General features: G+C 32.4%; 1 protein-coding gene and 1 long non-coding RNA gene across 2 annotated transcripts in view; both read left to right on the forward strand.

Moving 5' to 3' along the window:
- Positions 1-21,839, forward strand: part of LOC123663925 — a 120,300-nt gene that overhangs the window by 28,332 nt on the left and 70,129 nt on the right. The gene's annotated exons all lie outside the window — the stretch shown is intronic.
- On the forward strand, positions 1,252-3,241 carry LOC123664112. The gene is made up of 2 exons (XR_006744773.1): positions 1,252-1,475; positions 3,062-3,241. It is a non-coding gene; the product is annotated as an uncharacterized LOC123664112 (long non-coding RNA).

A 21,839-nucleotide genomic window follows, 5' to 3' on the forward strand; every position in this document is an offset into this window, starting at 1 on the left:
AAATGAGGTCAGTTTTGATGTACGATGGGCCGCGCTGCGTTCGCTTTGATTATAATCCTTATGCTACTCAGTATTAAGTGGTAGATTTTCAATTTTATTCTGAGCATTGTACGTTACGTGTGGCAATATTCGAAATGTGAAGCGTTTTGTAAGAACATGTCCAACTTTTAGATAACTACGTGTAAATATAAATTGACGTTGATTTGTCAATTATTTTAGTTAATGGGTAATGGTAAGGTGTAGTTTGAGTTGCCAAGTTAAGTGAGTCAAATTTCAGGTTAAAAGGTTAAATAAAATTAGGACAACTCATTGTCAATCCTCAAGATTGGGACGTTCTCCGGCCCGCTAGGCTGACGATATACGTAAGATTGCCGATGTGAGCTGGATGAGGTTGCGGAAAACCGGGATGTCTGGCGCGAAATTGGGGAGGTATATGTCCAGCAGTGGACTGCAATAGGCTGAACTGATGAACTGATTGTTAATTCCTAAAGTGTTTAAGTAATTCAACGTTTTTTACAAGACACAAAAATTGAAGAATTTTTTTATTATAAATTATATATATAGCTCAAAACTTATTGAATAAAAAGTATACCTATACAAAATATTATTATTTTTTTGAAAAATTTATTAGTAAACCAATCACCTGAATATGTCGGAAACAAAAGAAATGTGATTTTTTTGATGTTGTATAGTTTTCTGATAAAAATTGATATACTATTACTAATTAGAACAATTGCTAATCAAAATGTTTAGATTCTAATCTTGATAGTGCGTTGGCGTTGTGAGAAATATGAATTTCCAACAATTGTTATAACGTAAATGCCTAAGGGTAAAGGTGACCCCTGCCATCAAGTTCCTTTGAATTGGTTTTTAAACGCCAAAGCATTTTAAGTAAAGTAGTTATGCCTACAAAAAGTTCTCCTGAAAATAAATACGTTTGTATTCGTATGTCCTTGAAAATATGTACAGTATCAAGATTAGAAGCTCAAAAGTGATTAAAACATTCGACATGAACAGAAAAAGTTGTGCTAAATACTCAAAAAAAAAATATTAACGTTCCGTTTCACTCTGACTAATGCTCGGAAACTATTCACGTCGCTGTAAATTTTATCCTGCTATAATACGACCACAATGTGTGAGTAGCTGTCGTCTCTTTCACACGGTGTGTATTTACGACTGGTGAGGGAGATGGAGAGGTAGGGCGTCCGCGTGGTCGTTGATGTTCGGTTTGAAACGAAACGGAACAGTTTGCAAGTCGCCGGCTCCACGCATGGCCGACTGAAGCAGACAGTCTGTTGCGCTCAATTTTTGAATCTGTTTTAACTTTTTACAACTATTTTAACACCCAGTTCTAATCGAACAGTGCCTTAGTAATGGATGTGTCTTACGTGCATGGATTAATTGACATTTAGAACTAAATTTTAATGAAGAAATAAGTGTGTGGTTTTTGTAGCATCTTCCATTGTGTCCTTTTGGTATATATAGTGTTGCAATTAACTGCAGTCTTTTCTTATTTTTTCTTATGCTTTGTTGAGTGTATTATGCCGGTGTACTCTTTGCACCGTATATTGGCACGAGCCCTTAATAATAATAGTGCACAAAACCTGTTTCCGATTCCGAGTGCGGTCATTCGTTTGTGGTTATCCTGAGAATATATGCGGGCGCCTTCTTACAAATTTAATCATAAGAATACGTATTTTATTAATTTAAAATAAAACTTTCCCTGTTAGGTATATGTTAAATTTTATTTTTTACTGTGATTTAATATTTATCGTAAATTATATTGTGATAATCTTCGTTTATCTGTGTTTGAATGAGGTCATAATTTAATTTAGTAAATTTTTATATTTTTTTCTAAACCTGTCAATCTCACTTACAGCTCGACGGATTCACCTTGACCGTTTCTGCGTTTAATGCAGTCAGCAACTTTCAGTTGCGAGGTTAATCGAATCCTTCTAGCACCTTGAGTATAGTTTTACTCATAATTGTTATTGAATTAAAGAAACATTAAATCTGCTTAATTAGTCATATTTGTTATTTCAAGAAGTAATAACCAGTTATTTATTGTAATCTTTCATCTGGACCACTAGACCCAAGTCTTATTTCCACGACTTTTTTACGCTCGCGTCTGCGTCAAGAGCTGAGGCTGGCGAAACTTAAGTTACAATGCAACTTCTATAATTCATTTAGAACCTTTTATATGTACTTCAACACCATACATAGTGTCACAAAAATCGCGATAGTCGACTATTCCTCTTCGACGATCGCTCAGATTTGCTCATGTTTTCTCGCCACTTGTTGCACGCTTGGTTTCATTTCATAAACGTGACTTCATTGCCGACTTTTTATACTCGATATTAGCACGAATTCTCTTATCTAACACAAACTTGCAATTGTGTTTTGAAATGCCCAATTTTAGTTCGGCGATCGGGTTGCTTTTTTATTTATTTTTATTTGGTACGAAATCGTTCGAGCTTGTTACTAATAATAATAGTTGTGAATGAGTAAGGAAGGCAACAACAGGTTCTAAGAATTAAATCGTAGACTAAGATAACATTTCAGTTTAAAAGTTTTAAGCGCAAATTAACTATAAATGAACTAATTATAAATTTTAACATTAATTTTTGATCATACATCCTTTCCCTTGACCTTGACTTAAATTAAAAAAAAATATCTTTTTTAATAAGTATTCAACTGAAGTACCGGATAATTATAACTAGTGATTATGGCATAAAAATTTAACGAGTACAAAAACTGATGTTTATAGGTTTTTTGTTTTTCCTTTAATTCTTCATTTATTATGTAATTAATTACCTATATTTATTAATATTTTTACAGTATGAGTGTGGTATTATTTAATGTTTAAAATTATTATCGCCCAAAATAACTCTTCCTTTTGAAAACCGGACCTATAAAAATATAAGAAGGGAATGTTCTATTGCTTCGAAGCTCGATAAAATTGAATACTAACAAGTTTTTTCTTGGATTTCTGTGCACGTTTGAGTTTTAACCCGTTCTACCAAAAGGACACAATTTAATCTTAATACATTAATATTCAAAGGTCAACGATTGAAGATAATTTAGTGATACTGAAGTGCTCTTATAAAACAAAAAGTACAAAATAAACAACGATACGGTATTTTATGAATTCTATTTGTGTATCAAACTCGGAATCGAAACAAGCCACAATTTAACCATACATTACGGGATTATCAACCTTCTTCTACGTTATATACGATGATACAAATAAACAGGTAAGTTTTAAATGTAACGTATTCATAGTCTTATTCTATAAGAATTATTTATTTATACTAATCGCACTTCGCCGTTTTACCTATGTTGAAATTTAAATTTATTATGATTCTCCTTCTGACATTGCTCTGGTGTAGCAGTGCGTGTTCTGTGTATATGCTCCAACACCGGCGATTCCGGGTTCGATTCCCGCTCGGAATGGATATTAGTATTTGTGCAAATATTTCTTTCCGGTCTAGGTACCTACACTATGGTAACCACTCACTATCGAAGGAACATACACTTGTGTGTCAAACACTGTAATCGTTTTAAGAAGTTATCCCGACGAAGTTATCCCCGAAAATACATAAATATATATGTCGGTTAAAAAAAGTAGATATATTTCTTAATATAATAATATATATTATATATTTCGCCATTTGTGCAATAAACGAGAGATATTATGTTTAGTTGTGTAAAAAAGTTTAAATAATTATTATTCGATGGTAAGATGTAAAAACATTTACCCATATTGTAAATTGATTAAAAGCAATTATAACTTTATGAAAACGTGTTTTAAGCATCTAAATGTGTATAAATAAACATGAATTCTAATGAAAATACATTTTCCTTGCGTGTTTACGATTAGTAATTCGTAACTGTGAACAAAACTCTACTCCGACTGCCGCTTACTCTAGTGATGATAATTAACCATTACAAATTAACAAGATGGAATAGCGGTACAGTTGTAACTTGAAATGTCAATAACATGGTAATATTCACTCTATGTAAGTTGTGTAACTTAGTTTTAAATAAAACTCCATATTCGTAATTTTGTTTCGTAAATAATAAACTTTTATACCAACCGATAGGTACTTTACCTTACTAAATTTATAAATCATAAAAAAGTTTCGATTTGTGAATTAATACAATAGATAAATTTTAATTTTCGGGTCTATAAAGTTTTTCATCGATCAAACCCAGATGTTTTATTAAGGCTTCACAATTTGAATATTGTGATAACCAAAACTTTGCTGTCAAAGATTATTCCATTCTAGATTTCTAAAAGCTGCAGTGTATTATTTTTTTCTTTCGAATAGTAAATAATATAATATCTCTTAATAGAATTTAGATTTCTATTAATTTCATATAAATCTAAATAGCTGAGTACACATTTGTTGATATATTTCATGATAGTAATAGTGTAAAATAATGCTCGGACGCATATTTTAGACGCGCATGCGCAGGTTTCGGCCAGTCCGGAAGTAGTTACGAACTCTTTGCGCTCTACTTATGACGCTCATTTCACGTTTTGTACTGCTGAAAATACCTTTCCTTCAATTTTACTTTAATATTTGTATTCTAATCTAACTTTTTAAATGTTTTCACATTTTTATTATCTTTTACAGTTTGCGAGCGTTTCATTATTTAATTAAACATTTATGTGAGCCGTTCACGAAGATTACTTGTGTGCAATGTTATAAGTTGCACCGTAATAATCTTTTAATTATTAAATTGAATAATTTTATGATATATTTTTAGAGTTGAAAAAACTGGTTATATTCATTGTACGACTGTTTTTATTTTTTGTCTAATCATTATATCGATATTTCTCTCCTCTGCTCTGAGGTTGGCCTGGAAGTGATCGCTTTTCAGCGATAAGGCCGCCCTTTTTACCTTATGATACGATCAATCTGATATGTATTATGTCTGTTGTGTATTGTTATGTTATATTATATTTGATAAAAGTTTTGTTTGTTCTGGCTTCGAGCTTTCACGTCATTATAATTAGGTTTAAGTATGATGTTGTTAATTGAATTTTGTAGTGCCTTGTACATATATATGACTAAGCTTTACTCTTTCATTAATATTAAGCGGTGACTATTTGATTCTACAATATAGGTATATTTAATGATCAACTGGTATAGTTTTTGTTTTGTGCAAACTGGAAGACAGTAAATAAAGCTGTTTAATAAGGTGAATAATTGCGTCACGTCACTTTACTCCACAGTATTTGCACTTCTTTTTAAAAAAAATCTGCCGTTCTTATGAATTATCTTTAAAATTCCATTATCAAGCTTAATAACCTCGTTCAACGGTAGGGATGCACGTTTTTATCCACTAATCGTCTATCGATTTAAAAAAAAAATGTTGAAAAAAAAATGTTACTTGTTCACCCGTTTATTGTCGAACTGAAAGTAGCTAGTCCGTCCCTTTACTCGCCAGTCACGTTGTAACAAGTCAACCATGCGAAAGGTCGTTTCGTATTTTCTCTATTTATAAACAAAATTTTCAATAAAATTCGATTTGTCGCTTTGCGAACTAAAAAGCGTATAACAATGGCCCCCGAAAGTAGAATCGGTCGAAATGTAATCTAAGATTACCGTTAACGTTGCAGTCACTTGATATCCAGACTAGGTCATTTTTTGTTGTAAACGTATTCGACTCGGATGATTTTGAATCTCGTTATACTTTCAGCGAACTACTCATCTGATATAGTGGTAATTGTAAATGGTAAACAAGAGGCATAGTTGCCGAAAACAATGAAGATGTTTCAATAATCGTGAAAACTGTTATATGTAATGTTGCAATGTCTTTTGTTTATCACTCGCTTAATTGAATGTTAACTCCGCGTCATCGTTAGTTAACATATAAAGACAAATTCAGTGCATAAAAGGATTGATCGTGAGTAACATTTTGTCCATAAGTTGCTTTTAAAACGTATATGACCATTAATGTTTTAAAAATACAGTTTTTTAAGCACTTATAGTATGGCTACTAATACGAAGTTAATTACTATATTCATTTCAGGCTAATACAGTCCACTGCTGGACATAGGCCTCTACAAGTTCGCGCCAAAAATGGAGTGAACTCATGTGTTTTGCCCATAGTCACCACGCTGGGCAGGCGGGTTGGTGACCGCAGAGCTGGCTTTGTCACACCGAAGACGTCTTCGGCCTGTGTATTTCAAAGCCTGAAATTAGATGGTTATCCAGCCATCTGTCGGCTTTTTAAGCTTCAGGGTGGTAGTGGAAATGTGTTATCCCTTAGTTGCCTCTAACAACACCCACAGGAAGAGAGGGAGTGGCTATATTCTTAATGCCGTAACCACACAGCAAAATTACTATAATAATAAGAAAAAAAAACGCTTTACAGTCAACGGCTCCTAGTAGCATTATCTCCTGTGACGGGGGTCCGAAAACACACACTACACAAGCAAATACGCCCGGACCATAACAAACATTTATATGGCCAGTATAAATGTTTGTCATCTGCGAGGATCTAACCCGCGATCGTTAGCGCAACAGCCAGTGATGTGACCGCTGCGCCAACGCATCGTCTAAACTAAAAATCGTGACTGAAATAAAATGTTTTAACGTTCTAATCTTGGGGATTAAAGTAATTTGAAGTTCCAGCATTAGGTAGTCTGTTTATTGAACAATTTATAGTGCATAAAACTCCATCACCTGCACAAATGGGAGCGCAGCAATAAAAGTTAAATCTAACTGATTAGTCAAGGATAAAACTAAACTCGAGTATAACCGCGTAGTATTTTTAATTAAAAAATAAAAGTAAATGTACCAAGAATTAATCGTGATCATTACTTTTGATCGTATTATAATTATTTAATATTTAAATAATTAACAAGTTGTGTGGAAATTTATAATGTTTTTTTTTTTTTTAAGTTAAATTGTTGATTACAAGATCATATTCCTAAGATGTATATTTAATAAAACTTGCAAAAGGTCCAATGTACATAAAGGGATATCTAACAGAAGTAAAGTTTAGAGATTTTCAAAAAGGTATTAAAAGACAAAAAAATCTTCACTTTTTTGTTTTATATAAAATGTGTAAAAATGATAACGCAAGACTAGATGTTTTTATACTTTAAAAATTTAATCTTATGAATAATGAAATTAATAATTTAATTACGTAAATATTTGTTTATAAATTACAAAATTTTGAGGAAAAATTGTATTAAGATCAAATGATAAAACCACGACGGAAAAAGTTATCCCAAAATATTGAGAACTCAAATATCTACGCTATGTTATACGTTTTTAAATTTATTTAAATAAATTCTTGTTATACATGTGTTATACATATCGTATAGTGAGTTTAGTTAACATTTTTAAACTTCATAGTTTAGTTGTCGAGTCTGTCCATCGATCAGACTAGTCTATTTGATTATTTTTAACTCGCCTGTCTAGTTGTTACATAAATAAATCCTATCGATGCTACGGTTAATATGAGACCAGTGACAACTTAATAGTTTCCTCTTTTTACTGAACCGCTCGCTCCATGTTTCCTGCTGGAGCAAATTGATTTTCTACTTTTGTTATTAGATCTATAGTTTATTGATGTTTATTCTTTGAATATTTAGTTTGTTAAGTCTTTGTCATGTTTTTTGCAATATATATTTGTATTGTTATTTATTACTATCGTTTTTATTTATTAAACTAAATGACCCGCGTTATTTAACGTAGACTTATGATCATTGTTTCTATGGGCAATGTCTACGTTTTGGACAATCTTCATTAGTAAACAGAATTTTTAAAGTAAAGATTTTTTTATTGGACTGTAGTCTCTAAGGTTAGCGCGTTTACATTAGACCTACAAACTTAGTTACACTATTAGTATAGTATATTAGTATAGATATTTTAACGAAAATAAAATAATATTGTTTTTGTATATTTAAAAATTATTGTTTATTGTATTACTAATGACATTAAAAATCTAATCAATTGACTAGCAGTGTCCCGCGGTTTCACATGCGTTAATTTGAGAGAAAAAAAATAGCCTATAGACTTCCTCGATAAATGGGCTATCTAACACTGAAAGAATTTTTCAAATCGGACCAATAATTCCTGAGATTAGAGCTTTCAAGCAAACGAACAAACTCTTCAGCTTTATAATATTAATATAGATCTAAACTGTACTGTGTGGCTACGGTACTAAAGAATATGGCCACCCCCTCTCTTCCCGTGGGTGTCGTAAGAGACGACTAAGGGATAACACAGTTCCGCTCCCACCTTGGAACTTAAAAAGCCGACCGGTGGCGGGATAACCATCCAACTGCTGGCTTTGAAATACACAGGCCGTAGACGGGCAGCAGCGTCTTCGGTGCGACAAAGCCAGCCCTGCGGTCACCAACCCGCCTGCCCAGCGTGGTGACTATGGGCAAAACACATGAGTTCACGCATTTTTGGCGTGAACTTGTGGAGGCCTATGTCCAGCAGTGGACTGTATAGGCTGTAATGATGATGATGATGATAGATCTAAACATGACGTCCGGTTAACTAATCTGTTCGTCATCATGTTTCATCAAAGATATCGTATTTGCTTATCGTCGCATGATTGTACATAATTCAATGTCGCTGAGAGCTATGTACAATGGCTATATGAGTCTTGATTTAATAAAGCATCGCGTTGGAGAAACCGCGGTAAAGTGTTAGGGGGCAGCGCTGCTCAGTCATTATTTTGTTAACGATTTGAGTGAAACTTGGAAATTTCAATAAAATTACCGGTTATGGATCCACGGTATGGTCTTGTAACCGGCCGTAATACAACATTGTTCGTGTGGGAAAAGAATGCAAGTTACTGTATTGTATTTTTTTAAATATTTTTTAACCTATAAAACTGCTATTACGATTTATGGGAAATATGTTGAATTGTTAAGATTACAATAAGATGTGTATCATCTTAATCTTTACTTTATACCAAATTTATTATGCACTAAAGCAATGTTAAAATACTTTCATACTTACGAAGTATTTTATGAATTAAGCAGGAATACATTGACAGTGAATTGCACGTAATTGCTCTGTTGTAAGACATCATAATATGAGTACATCGATTGTAGATCAGATAAATATATTATCTCAAATGTACAAGTTTCGAAAACCGTTAGGAGAAAAATCGTTAGACTTGATCTATTTAATTACAATTAAAGATCTGTCATGCTCTAGCGGGAATATGCACAATGATAAACTGTCTCGCATTGCTCTGACACCGCACGCAACTCCTTGATAGTTCCAGAAGATTTGCGAAATATAATGTGTACCTGTACGAGTCCGTGGCTGCTTGCGTGACTAACTATAGCCTTTTTGAAGTATTAAAATACTGGTGGTCGATTCTGTTAGATTATTTATGATCTTATTAAATAGAATGTGGTACTAAAAAAACGTTTAAACTTAATCTAAATGCATCTTAGAATTGTTTATTAATCCGAATCAATACAACGATCTATCTGTATCCATTAATTGTATGTATTAAAGACATTGCAACACCTCCATGGAATACTAGGCATAAGATCTAAAAGATTAACTCTAGTTGAGAGCACACTTTGTACGATTTTAAAAATGCGTTTACTTTGCAGGATGTAAATTTAAAATTTTTACTTCTTCTTAATCGAATGATAAAACTATTATTATTATTATTTATTTTTTATTATAGAGCGGTCTTAACTTAAAAACAGAAAATATCTAAAGTTAATTCGCGTAGTATTCCTTACAGATATTATTTTAAAAAAAACAGTTCTTTAGTCGTTTACTATCTAAAACTACCTCAATAGTTTTTCACAGAACTTTGATATTAAACTTTTATTTCGAGAAATGAATATCCGCATTCTGCTCAAATAAACATTTACGTTTAAACTTTGAAGTTTGATTTATAACACGATCAATGCTTCGATCAACATTATTAAAACATATCATAATAGATCCGAGTCGTGGGTTAAAATATACGCAACGAGTGCATTGCGTTAAGATTTGAAAGTGAGATGTAGGCTTAACGATCATCATTGTGGCGCAAGTGAGAGTAATTATACGAAGGAACTAGTGTGAATTATAGCTATCTATTAAATCAGCAGAAACCATAAATAAATCACACTCCTTGTACAACGTAAATATCCGCAGACCATTAAAACCTCGCCTTATAATTCCCATAGTCATAACGATGACAAACTTTTACCGTTATTTGTTTTGTGAATTATTATTGTCTGTGTGTTTTGTCATAATATAGTCTTTAAATTTACTTCCCTGCACACTATCTTTTGTCTGTATTTAGAGGGTTAATTTTTTCTATATTGTTGGTTATAGAAATGGCTTCTCGGAAATTTCTAAAAGTACATATATTTATGTTTACTGTGAGTTATTCACAGATACGGTGAACGCTAATTCGGTCTAATGCCTTAGAAAAAAATAAGAAACTCGATTATATTAAACCACGCTTGAAGCCCAAAAACCTAAATATAATCGAGTTCGGTAATTTATTCTTAGTTAGTTATAAGCCTTTGTACCCCCCGATAAGATACTGTAGTAATTAATTATCTTTTTGTTTTCTATTATTTAATATAACCCTCGCATCTAATTAGTTACTATACGATAGCATTTCAATGGGTAAGTATCTCGGAGCGATCCAATCAACCGCATGTAATTAGACACTTGGTGTTCTTCAGTCTCAACTCTCAATGCCTCGTTATTGTGCGGTCTGTGTAGGTTGTATTTACGTTATCATACCGTTAATCCGATTGTCTCGTGTGACAATCAAAGCGATTCATATAGCGTGTTTAATGATACAGGTAAAATGGCTTTACTCGTATTGCCTTTGTCTAGACTTCATTTTATAAATAGATTTAAACCTACAGTGACACATTTACCTTTGACCTCTTAGGTAGAAGAGTTGTTATAAAAGGCTTGATTTTTATTGTAATTTCTAATTCTTTCGTTTCGCTATGAATGAACGTAATTAAAGTCGACTCGACTGATTAACGGACTCGGCATAAGATTAATTATAATTAATGAATTTCATAAAACTTACGCTCAGAAAATTTATATAAAGCAACAGAAGACGGAAGGCGCGTTCTTAGATTTAACCACGAGACAAACCGATCTTTAGTAACCCGATCTGCGACGCCGGGTTATCTAATGAGTATTTTCTAAAATTAACACATGCAGGCGTTGTTATTATCATAATGAGCTCCAGTTTCATCGTCCCCTGATATATGGTTTCTTTTAATGAATATGCTTACATAAAATGTCCTGCTTTAAGCACTGTGTTACAATGACATTGAGATCTGTTTCTATTTTATCAAATACTTGATAATTAATTACCTGATATCAATAGATCACTTTCATATATTTAGGTATTGTACACAATAGTATAATTAATCAAAGTATTTGCTTTGTTTGACTTTTGTTTAATTTTTATAAATAAAAAAACGTGTCCCTGTATTCAGTGATATAAACTTAAAAATATCGGATTAAACAGTTTTGTTTTTAATAAAAAATTGCCTTGACGTCATCAAACTGTTATTGTTTATCGGTACGACTTTATCGTGCCCGTGATAAATTGATATGCGTGTCTCTACTCAGGTACACAGTCTATAAATTACCGAAGTGTAAAAATAGGTAATCTGCTTATATCGATTTTATAAATTAGACGTCATTTCGATACGACAATTTTTTAAATTTATATGTACGAAATATCCTGAGCCATTCTCATACAAGCTGTTGAGAAAAACTATAAATAAAAATTTACAGTTTTAAAATAAACCCTTCGTGTATGTTTTGGTTGTTTGTTTTTCCTCCCAGTCACTTCTTCAGTAACGTTTCTGCGCCTCATGTTGTCCCACGGGGGCGTGAGAATGATGATAACGCGGTAACCAGATAGCCTACTATTGTTTACTAGCTTAAGAGATTATATGGATAAACTTTTTATATACATTTCTATAATAATCTAGTTTATGTTACATTTGAAGTTTAAATTGTGAATAAAATAATTTTATATATAATGATGTACGTAATATATTTTATAATAATAACAAAGAAAATTATATAATTATTATTTTTAACACTAATTAAGTTGTTTTTTCGTAATTGTTTTTATCTATTGTAAAAGGGAACTTACACAAACTATAACAATTGTTTCAACAATCCGAAACAAACATTAAGACATACTTATTAAAATACGTGTTACGTGATTGAAACTATTCAAAAAATCGCTAAAAACAAAACGAATTTGTTCAAATCTAAACTTTTTTAGCTGTGAAAAGACTCGCTTTTGTTCGTATGAACTTTTAGATTCACATGGATATTTCTAGACGCGATACACATTTTATTACCAACGTTAACATAAAGTTTAACTCGTAACGCGTAAAAGATAGACCACATAGCGTAGAAACAAAGTAACCCAAACAACTGAAACGGCGTCTGTAAACAGACGGCGGCGGAAGCGGGCGGGGCACGTGTTCGATTCCCAGCGTCCCCTTCCCTTTACTCATTAACTCTGAGACTAAATACGGAACGGACATTGTTCTGGAAAATTTCGTGATTAAATTGGTTAGTTTATGACGTAGATTATGAATTGTTGAGATTTACGACATTTGCTTGATTTAAACGAATTTTACGCGACTGTCCTAAAATTATTTAAAAAGTATATTATCATATTCTCGTTTAGATTCACATCTATATTGTCTAAATATAACTTTGAAACGTTTCGCCAATCGACCTGGATTGCTAGATTTAATATACAAATAAAAAATAAACACCTTTTAATTTTAACTTTGTTTTGAATGATATTGCTATAGAATTAAAGTGGATTTATTTACACAATTTTACCTAGACGTCTGTGTAGACAGAGTGACGCGTCACTCTGGCCGGCAAGCTAATATAAAAACACGTTATTTTCGAACGACGCCGACGATACGTATTTAATATTCAGAATATAATGTTTGTTAATTTGAACACATGAAATTTATAAATGAATGTCTCAATGTTTCGCGTTTATGAAATTTTGTTTGATATCCTCGTATAATTATAAAAATTATATGTTTTAGGTATATCTTCTTTCTCTCCCGATGTGAACTTTGATGTTACGGAAATATTAACTTAATGACTAATTTCCGTTTTATGTAACTTACAAGAAAGATCATCTATTTCGTTTTGCTTAGCTTATAGCATAGTTTCGATATTCGACATTTACCTACTTATACGTACGTAAAACTTTTGACTAAAAAAAAAACTTTCCACCGAAATGAATAATTAGAGCCGCAATTAGTTGGGCGACAAAAACGCTACTACGATATTTTAATTATTGTAATTATTTAAGTGCGTTTGTGTGTACTATTTTACTATATCGTGTTATGCTTCAATGTCTGAGGGTACAATAAATTATTTTGTATTATTGTACGTGTTACCAAATTGACGGAAAACCCAGTGACGATTTTGTCACTTTTATTAATTAACTAACTGTTCCCTGCTGTTTCACACGAGTTAATTTGAGAAAAAAAAATAACCAATACCCTTTCTGGGCCCATATGGGCTATTCAACACAAAAATATTTTTTCAATTCGAACCATTAGTTCCTGAGATTAGTACGTTTGAATAAAAAAAGTATTATATTAAACAAACAAACAAACATTTCAGCTTTATAATATTAGTATAGAAGAGGAAATCTTTGTACTTTAGCAATTGTAAATATTGAAATAAACACTAAATTATAGAAAGCGATCGCATATTTTACTGACTTGTAAATGGATAGAAATCACGCAATGCGTTTGTTTCCTTAGAAAATTTTTCTTTGAACTTCTGATATTAATATTTTCTTAACATGCGGTCAATGTTTGGTAAAAGTGTGAAATATAAACACAGAAAAGTAATACAGGATACCTAAATGTCGCAAATTAATATCTATTACATAAATTTGTTGATTTGAATGTGTCGATAATGCTAATGTAAATTTATGCTTAACACAACTTTATGACTAACTAAACTTCCCTCGCGGGTTTCCTTCCGTTGACATTGAAATTGTTCCACTAAAGTTGGTTTTGTATTCTACAATTTTTTTAATCTGACAATATCTGGCAATGTGAAGCTTTCTAGTCATGGAAAAATTGGTTCCCGATATGTAACAAAGCAAAGTTATTAATCAATAACCGTAGGTACAATTTTTTTTAACACTATAGTTATAATATAATTCGAAACTGTTTGTGTACATTGAACACTGGCACTAATTTGAGAACTAAGGTCGTTTGAACGTTACTCTGTATCTCTCGTTAATCAATAAACATTTGTTTTTTATTTATATACGATTGCAAAACTGTTTCCGTTAATTTGTCAATTTTTATTTTTATAGAATAAGTAATAGTCATACTAAAACAGTACTTACTTAAATCTAATTATTATTTACTTTAATATAAAATTAAAAAATAGTATTCCTCTATATACAAAGTTCGACTAGTTTACTAGCGACTAGTACCTTCGACTAGTTTTATTATTATAAATAATACTAGTCGAAGGGTATTCGGTTATATGTCTTATTATTATATAATTTTTGTTAGCTTTGTAGAAAAATACATAGTGACAAGGAGACAATACCAATACAATACAATCTGAGTTGTGATTTATGTAGTATTATACAAATTATCTAAAGTGCCGTGTGTATCTATCAGTACTTGTTAATTCCTTGAACGTTCATAATAAACTCACCTTATCGATTGAACGTTTGCATTTATCACTTTTTACTTAAAGTGTTAAGAATGTTAATATTGTTAATAAATTGTAGGGTGACACCAACTATGTATATATTTACAATCAAAAGTGTAGAAAGTACTACAGCTAGTTATTTTATGATATTAATCGTTTCGTGTACGTTGTGATTTCGTTCACGATTACTTTTTTACTGAGACCTACATCCGATACACGAATGTATCACTATTTTAATCTAATATATAAAATTCTCGTGTCGCGGTGTTTGTAGTTAACCTCCTCCGAAACGGCTTGACTGATTCTCATGAAATTTTGTGTGCATATTGGGTAGGTCTGAGAATCGAACAACATCTATTTTTCATCCCCCTAAATGTTAAGGGTAGTCCACCCCTAAATTTTTTTAATTTTTAGATAAATTATTTATTATTTATTTTATTATGATTTGGCGTTGAAAAATACACAGAACCCTAAATTTTACACTTCTACCACCAACCCCTATTTTTAAATAGCGTTTAGCGGCAAGACACAGTTTACCGAGTCTGCTAGTATTGTATAAAATTTTAAATATCTATGTTTAGATTCCTATCTTTCAAATAGGTATATACAAGATAGCAAGTAATCAAGCTTCGCAATAGACTTTGTATATTGGCAAATATACAAAGTCGTACTACCTTTTACAATAAAGGCACTCGAATCGCAAATCAATTTGGCGTTTATCGTAGCATGGTAATTTTTTATTACTCAAGTGTATCACGTGTCCGCCATTTTGGTCAGTGGTCGTTCACCCCAGTCGTAAAACAACTAGATTATGCCCTTGGCTCCGTTTATTATAATTGTTATAAGAAACTGAACGGTGTATGCAAAAAGTATTAATATTTGCCGTCCCAAAACTGATGGATCATCGCGTTTGGCTTTTTTTAGTTATAGCGCGAACAGATATTCCTAGAATAATAATTAAGTCGGCTTACAATATTAAAGTAATAATTTTTTGTGTTATATGAAATAATGTTTTTAAATTATATATGTGCTATAGTTATTAAAAATCATTACAGAACGTTGAAAAAAACATTATTTTTAAAAATGTTAATGACCTGTTTTTTTAAAGTAGCATTGTATAGTAATAATAAATAAATTAAGTTATTCGATATAACATTGATACACGGTGGCCTGTTCCTATGGTAAGCAACTTAATGCTTTTGTTTATGGCTAACAACCGACTTTTCTAACTAAATATATATATTTATAAATAAAAAAAGAAATAATACATACATAAAAAGAAGTATTACACCCAGACTAAGGGAATCGAATCCACAACCCGCGGAGAATAAAGCAGGACACTGCGCCAACGGGCAAGTCAAATTATAAAATATAAGATAAGATGTTTATAAATTTAAGATTTTAATGTTTTGGGAAATTTTAATACATTGTGTTTTGTCTAGGTATATGAATATATTTAGTGAAATCGATACCTTCGTGCCCTTGAGCAAAGGAAGCATTACAAAATACGTATTATGCACTTCGTACGTGACTCCTACGCGTTCTTTGTCCTGTGGGTTCAAGGTTTCAGATATTGATGAATAAAATTAACGAGAAGTAAACTTACACACTTTCAACTAGACTTACACATTCAATCTAGTAACACTACGATATCTTAACTCGCATTGTCAGGCATCTGTCATAGACATCACTACATTAATTAGTCATCCACGATGTGTGAAACTCGTGCGTTGAAAAACATCTAATCAAACGTCCTTGCTCTTAATCTGTGTTGCTGTGACTAAAGTTTAAGCATGCTGTGACTGGACATTTTAGACAATGCGCTCGTCCACTGACTTCCGTTTATTATTGTGCTGTAGAAATATATAACTAAATAAGGCTTATAGGTGTCGTGGTAGGAAACACGCTGTATTGTAATATTACATACTTTAACTCGTCTTCCGTATTTGTACACACAATAAATGTTAAGAAATTTATAAATTACTTATCTTTAGTCCGTAGCCTCACCACTCAGGTGTGCACCATTCTAATGGATCCGATGAAAATGCCTCGGCTTATTTACAATGGTGATATCGACATTTGAATAGAAATAGGCCATAATAGCAACTGGCAGGTTCCATTAAATAAGGAGTCAACGACCGCCTGTCCTATATAAGGGCCTGCACCCTCTTAAAATCACGTAATAATTGTTCTTCGTCATTAACAGTTGTTAACTATTATTGAAAGAACAAATAGGGGCGCGGAGTAGACGTTATGGTGCTCCCTTGTAGGTAAGTTTGAAGTCTTTATTTATTATGAACGAAACGCGGTTGCACTCGTTTTAAGTAGTAAAAAATATACTTGCGGTAGTTAAAATAATGTATGTAAAGATAAGGATTTTTTACGATCTTGTTTCTTACATTATAAATTGAAGTAGGTTTCGCTCGAAGCAAGAACGTTTATTTAGATTGTTAATAATATATCAAATAAACCAGGAACCGCGTTATTAATGATTGCGGTCAATTGATTACTGTGTACTTTTCATGCATATTTATTAGCTTTACATCATACTTAATAACCAATTTAGAGTGTTTGACGTTACCACTTAGTTTCATAGATTTGCTTCATACAGATTTTATGAAATTAAATTTGACAAGAAAAACAAGATTGCGTTTAAAAGATTGACATTTATAACTTGACCTAATTTTCATAATGCTCAATAAAATTCAAATGCAAAATAATGTTACCCCAAATAGCTGCAATGAAGCATTGTTACAGGAAATTCCTTTCGTAGCGTGCGTGCGTACTGTGCCCTAAATATCCAGTCTGAGGCGTGTACCAACGGCTTCCAACCCTCGCGACACACACGTGCTATCAGCAGGTGCGGGCTGACTCCGCTAGTAGGAACGTGGCACAAGGAATAAATAGAAAATGACGCGTAAACTTTCATCGAAGGCTTGAATTGATGAATGTTTTAAATTCGAAGTTAAGGATTATTTTTCATTATACAAACCAAACTAATGATGCAAACAAAATATTTAGAACATTATTTACGTAAAACATAAGAATTATATTTACTTATATTTACTAATATAATTAAGATGTTCAAATTTTAATTTTTTTTAACTTCGAAATAAATCAGTCCAGCTTAATTGGCGTTAGAAAGTGTCTGTATTAATAAGGCATTACGCTATAATCAAATAAAAGAGGGGCGGACCACTTGCCATAAACGTCAATTCAATTAAATTCACTATACGAAATTTCACCGAAAAGTGCAGGACTTTTACTGTCGACAAGGAAATTTACGTATTAGTGTAATAGCTTAATGGTGTTCCAAGCACTTGTGAGACAAATTGGTTCAACTATTCAATTTACGTTTTCGTTTTATTAGTGAAATAGGGTACTTCCCAATTCGTCTACTCATTCACGCGTTCACTCACGTTAAAATACATCCTGCAACACCCACAGTACACAAATCCTTGTCATCTCATTATGAATGAATGTCTTAGCTCCAGTTTTACTGTTCTTATTTTTCAAGTATTTAAAATAAGTTTTATTTTTACTAGGTATTTAAATTCTATTCTTTAGTAAGTTATTTTTTACATGCCTTATGATTTATTAAGGTTGTGAATAGTTATTACGTGTGTGCTGATGAATCGATGTAACTTATAATAAAAAAAGAAAAAGAAAAATATGTAGACAAATTTAGAGAATCTTAATTCGTTATGCAATATTATCGGCCCTTTGACATCGACGCGTAATCCCTCCTCCTAGTCTCGTTCTTTGTAACTCTCCCGTCTTGATTTGTCATACCATGCGAGACGCGTCCTTTCTTTCTCTTATTTACATTAATATCTTAGGATCGAACACTAAAATAAATTACAATAGTTAATTAAAGCAATTTAATGAACTAAAGACTTTATTAGCATGCTTTGTCTCAACAGCATACTTAAATCTAACATTAAATAAATTAATTATTATTGAATATTGTAGAATTTAAAATGTTTATAATACATTATTAAAACCTATAATCATAAAGCAGGTATGTTATATGAACACAGAAACTTGTATTTGAAGTGAAAATTTAATATCTCTCAGGATTCATTAGTGAGAGTCACGAAGTGAAAAATTATTATACCAAGCAATTACCTAATGAAGCCTAGGTCGTCTAAACACTTGCGTGCTATGCAGCTATAAATAAACGTACCTAGCCCTTCTGGGTTTGACGTGAACCTCGGTCGTTCACCCTGACCCTTCAAGCGTTGACACTTGAACTTTTTAAATACTTCATCAAACAAACTAAATCAATTAAAGGAAACTTTCCAAATTACTATTGTAGTTCTTACTGTTCATAAAATAAGGTGTAATTTAAAATATATACGAGTCAAAAAAACTTTCTTGTAAATATGCAGACCGTTACAACTAATTAGAAAGCTCTAAGGAGTTCTTTGTTCTTGATAGTATAATTAAGTTTTAGTTATTCTCGTTGTTTGTAAAGAAATAACGTACGCATGAAGGAGGTTCATTATCTTCGTATTGTTGTGTGCAAATTTTACAATGAAATTCAATATTGTATTTTAAATACAAATATTTCATGTAATTTTTATTTATATTGATTTTAAACACTAGATTTTTTTATTTTTTTTTTATTTATCGTTTATAAAAGTAGTAAAACACGAAATATTAAAAAAAAATAGCAACAAAAAACCACTAAGATTGTATCAGGGCGTTAATCTTAGGATGTATTTAATCGATTTTAAAATGATTTTTGCGATAGAATATAAATCTTTTTACTCCTGGAAATTGTAGTCTTTAAGAGGAAAGGGTACCGGGTCTTTCTCCATACAAACGTAGTCGACTGTTTTCTCCCTGGATAATGACACTAGATCAAATATTTTTGTGACATAGAACTCTTTGCTGCCATGACCATGCCCCTATGTTTTGATTTTTTTCATATTCTTATTATCATAGGAATTAGGAGACTTCAAAAACTCGAAATATTGCATAATTTTTTGTACATTTTCAGACACTCATTAAAAAAAATATATGCATATTTTCAAAAAAATGAAAACATAGGGGCATAGCCGAAGTCTTCTTTTATTTTCTAAAAAAAAAATTTTTAAAAAATTGCCATGTTTTGAGGAGAAAACAGTCGACTACGAAACACTGTTTTGGTCAAAAATTATATACCTAAAACGGTCTGAGCTGCAGTTGTCCCTTTCTTGCTTTTTGGGGGATAGGTCTGGGGGAGGGAAGGGTCAAAGCAATACGTATATACGCCAGCGAAGTGATGCCTCATAGTCGACAATTATATCGATACACTAGTGATGTTATTTTTAGTCGATATTTTCTAAAATTCGTATTAACAAAATTAAATAATTTCTCTTTTCATAACTACAATAAAACCGTATTTGTATATGCGGTTTTTATTGTAACACTGTGCAAACCTGGGCTAACGAAGGGTTTCGCTAACAAATAACAATGATAATTATGGTAAATAACTGTGTTGTTTGTTTTTGGTATCACAAGGGCTCAATACAAGGATTTCAAAAAAGTATATTATGATTATTATTACCGTAATACTAATAGAAAATACAATAAGAAAGTTTAAAAAATTAGGACTGCTCTTTCCCATGCCTATGCCAAGCAAGCTGCGAGCCGCGCTTCTTCCTCGCCTCCTAGGCGAAAAACAACTTCGGGGTTTACTCTTTCCAATATATTTTTTTATCAATTTCGGAATACTTTGTAAAAAGCTATGCATGGTCAAACATAAATAAATATAGGTACGTAGCGACTTTAGAACCTCCTCTGTTTTTTTTTCATCGGTAAAAAATTGCTTAGTTGTTTTCTTGACATTACTGAGGAGCAGATTATTAAATTTGGTCGAATCTATGTACCTAAGCGATTCGTATTTGGACTTCGCAAATAGACATGCAGAATTTCTGAATTGCGTAAAAAACTCAAGTGGCCCCACTAGCGTAGCATTCCTTGGAACCCCGGGAACCTTGGTACCCTGTATCCAAATTAGTGGGGGGGCAGGCAAATGATGGGTAAAGATTTCTCACAAAAAATGCTTGCATTGAATTAAAATAAATATTTATTGATTATAAGTTATAACTTCCTCCTAGAATAGACAATAGTGAGTGTAGTCTGCTGTAGCTGTTCCTGTTCCATCGAAATCCTTAGGTAATTTTTTATCAGTTTTAGTTTTGAAAAACATCAAGTTAATACCTCCGGAAAATTGGATGCAAGGCTATTGAATTTTATCAGTAATAATTCCATGAGTTCTTTAATGGAATGAATGTTTTGAATTTCGGATTTTAAGCAAATTTAAAGAGCTTGTAGTTCCAAGCTGGAGAGTTATTAGCCTTGACCTGCAGCAATAGATGCGGGAGATCGTTCGCTTCAGTCTGTGAGGCCAATACTATTAGTGAATTCCTATGAATCTTCCGCATCTATATGGGGGATTCACAGGCGCATAACCTGAAGAAGAGATTCAACGCTGCCTCCAGGTCTTACAGGTAGTAAATCGCTAGGGCAAAGTTCAAACACAGCAGAATTGGCGAGAGACTATTGGGCTTTCCAAATGGAACCCATGCCTTTTGTTTCTTACAAAAGCTGTCGAAGGTAACTTTTTTTAGTCTACACTTCCATCATTGCGCGAACCTGAAGGCTCTCTGGCATATTATGCGAAAAAGTAAGCGAAATTCTTTGCACTCTTTTTGCGTCGAATTCAACTCTTGACGATGAGGGAAAAGCACCACCGAGCATTCCACGGTGCGAACACGCGATGCGTAATGTGCACTATGAGCAGTGTCGTTTGTCGTGTTCTGCATTATTTCGATGTCAAGAAGTCTAGTGGTGCTAATTGTATCCACCAGTGGTTTGCAACCAATGTGCGAGCTTCGTGCGCAATGTTTCCGCGTACATTCAAAGTGTGGAATGACCTTGCTAAAGTTTGGGGGTTTTAAAGCGTCTAGTGTCTACATCTTTTCTCTAAAGGCCATGGGTGACGGTAGCCGTTATAAATCAGATGGCTTCGTCTGCTTGTGTGCCCCATTCTTATATAAAAAAGATTAATTCATTGTTCATAATGATTAACTAAATCTCGAAATAAACGATACAGAATGTTATCAATAATTG

Source organism: Melitaea cinxia, chromosome 21 (genome assembly GCF_905220565.1).
Source record: "Melitaea cinxia chromosome 21, ilMelCinx1.1, whole genome shotgun sequence".
NCBI classification, from domain to species: domain Eukaryota; kingdom Metazoa; phylum Arthropoda; class Insecta; order Lepidoptera; family Nymphalidae; genus Melitaea; species Melitaea cinxia.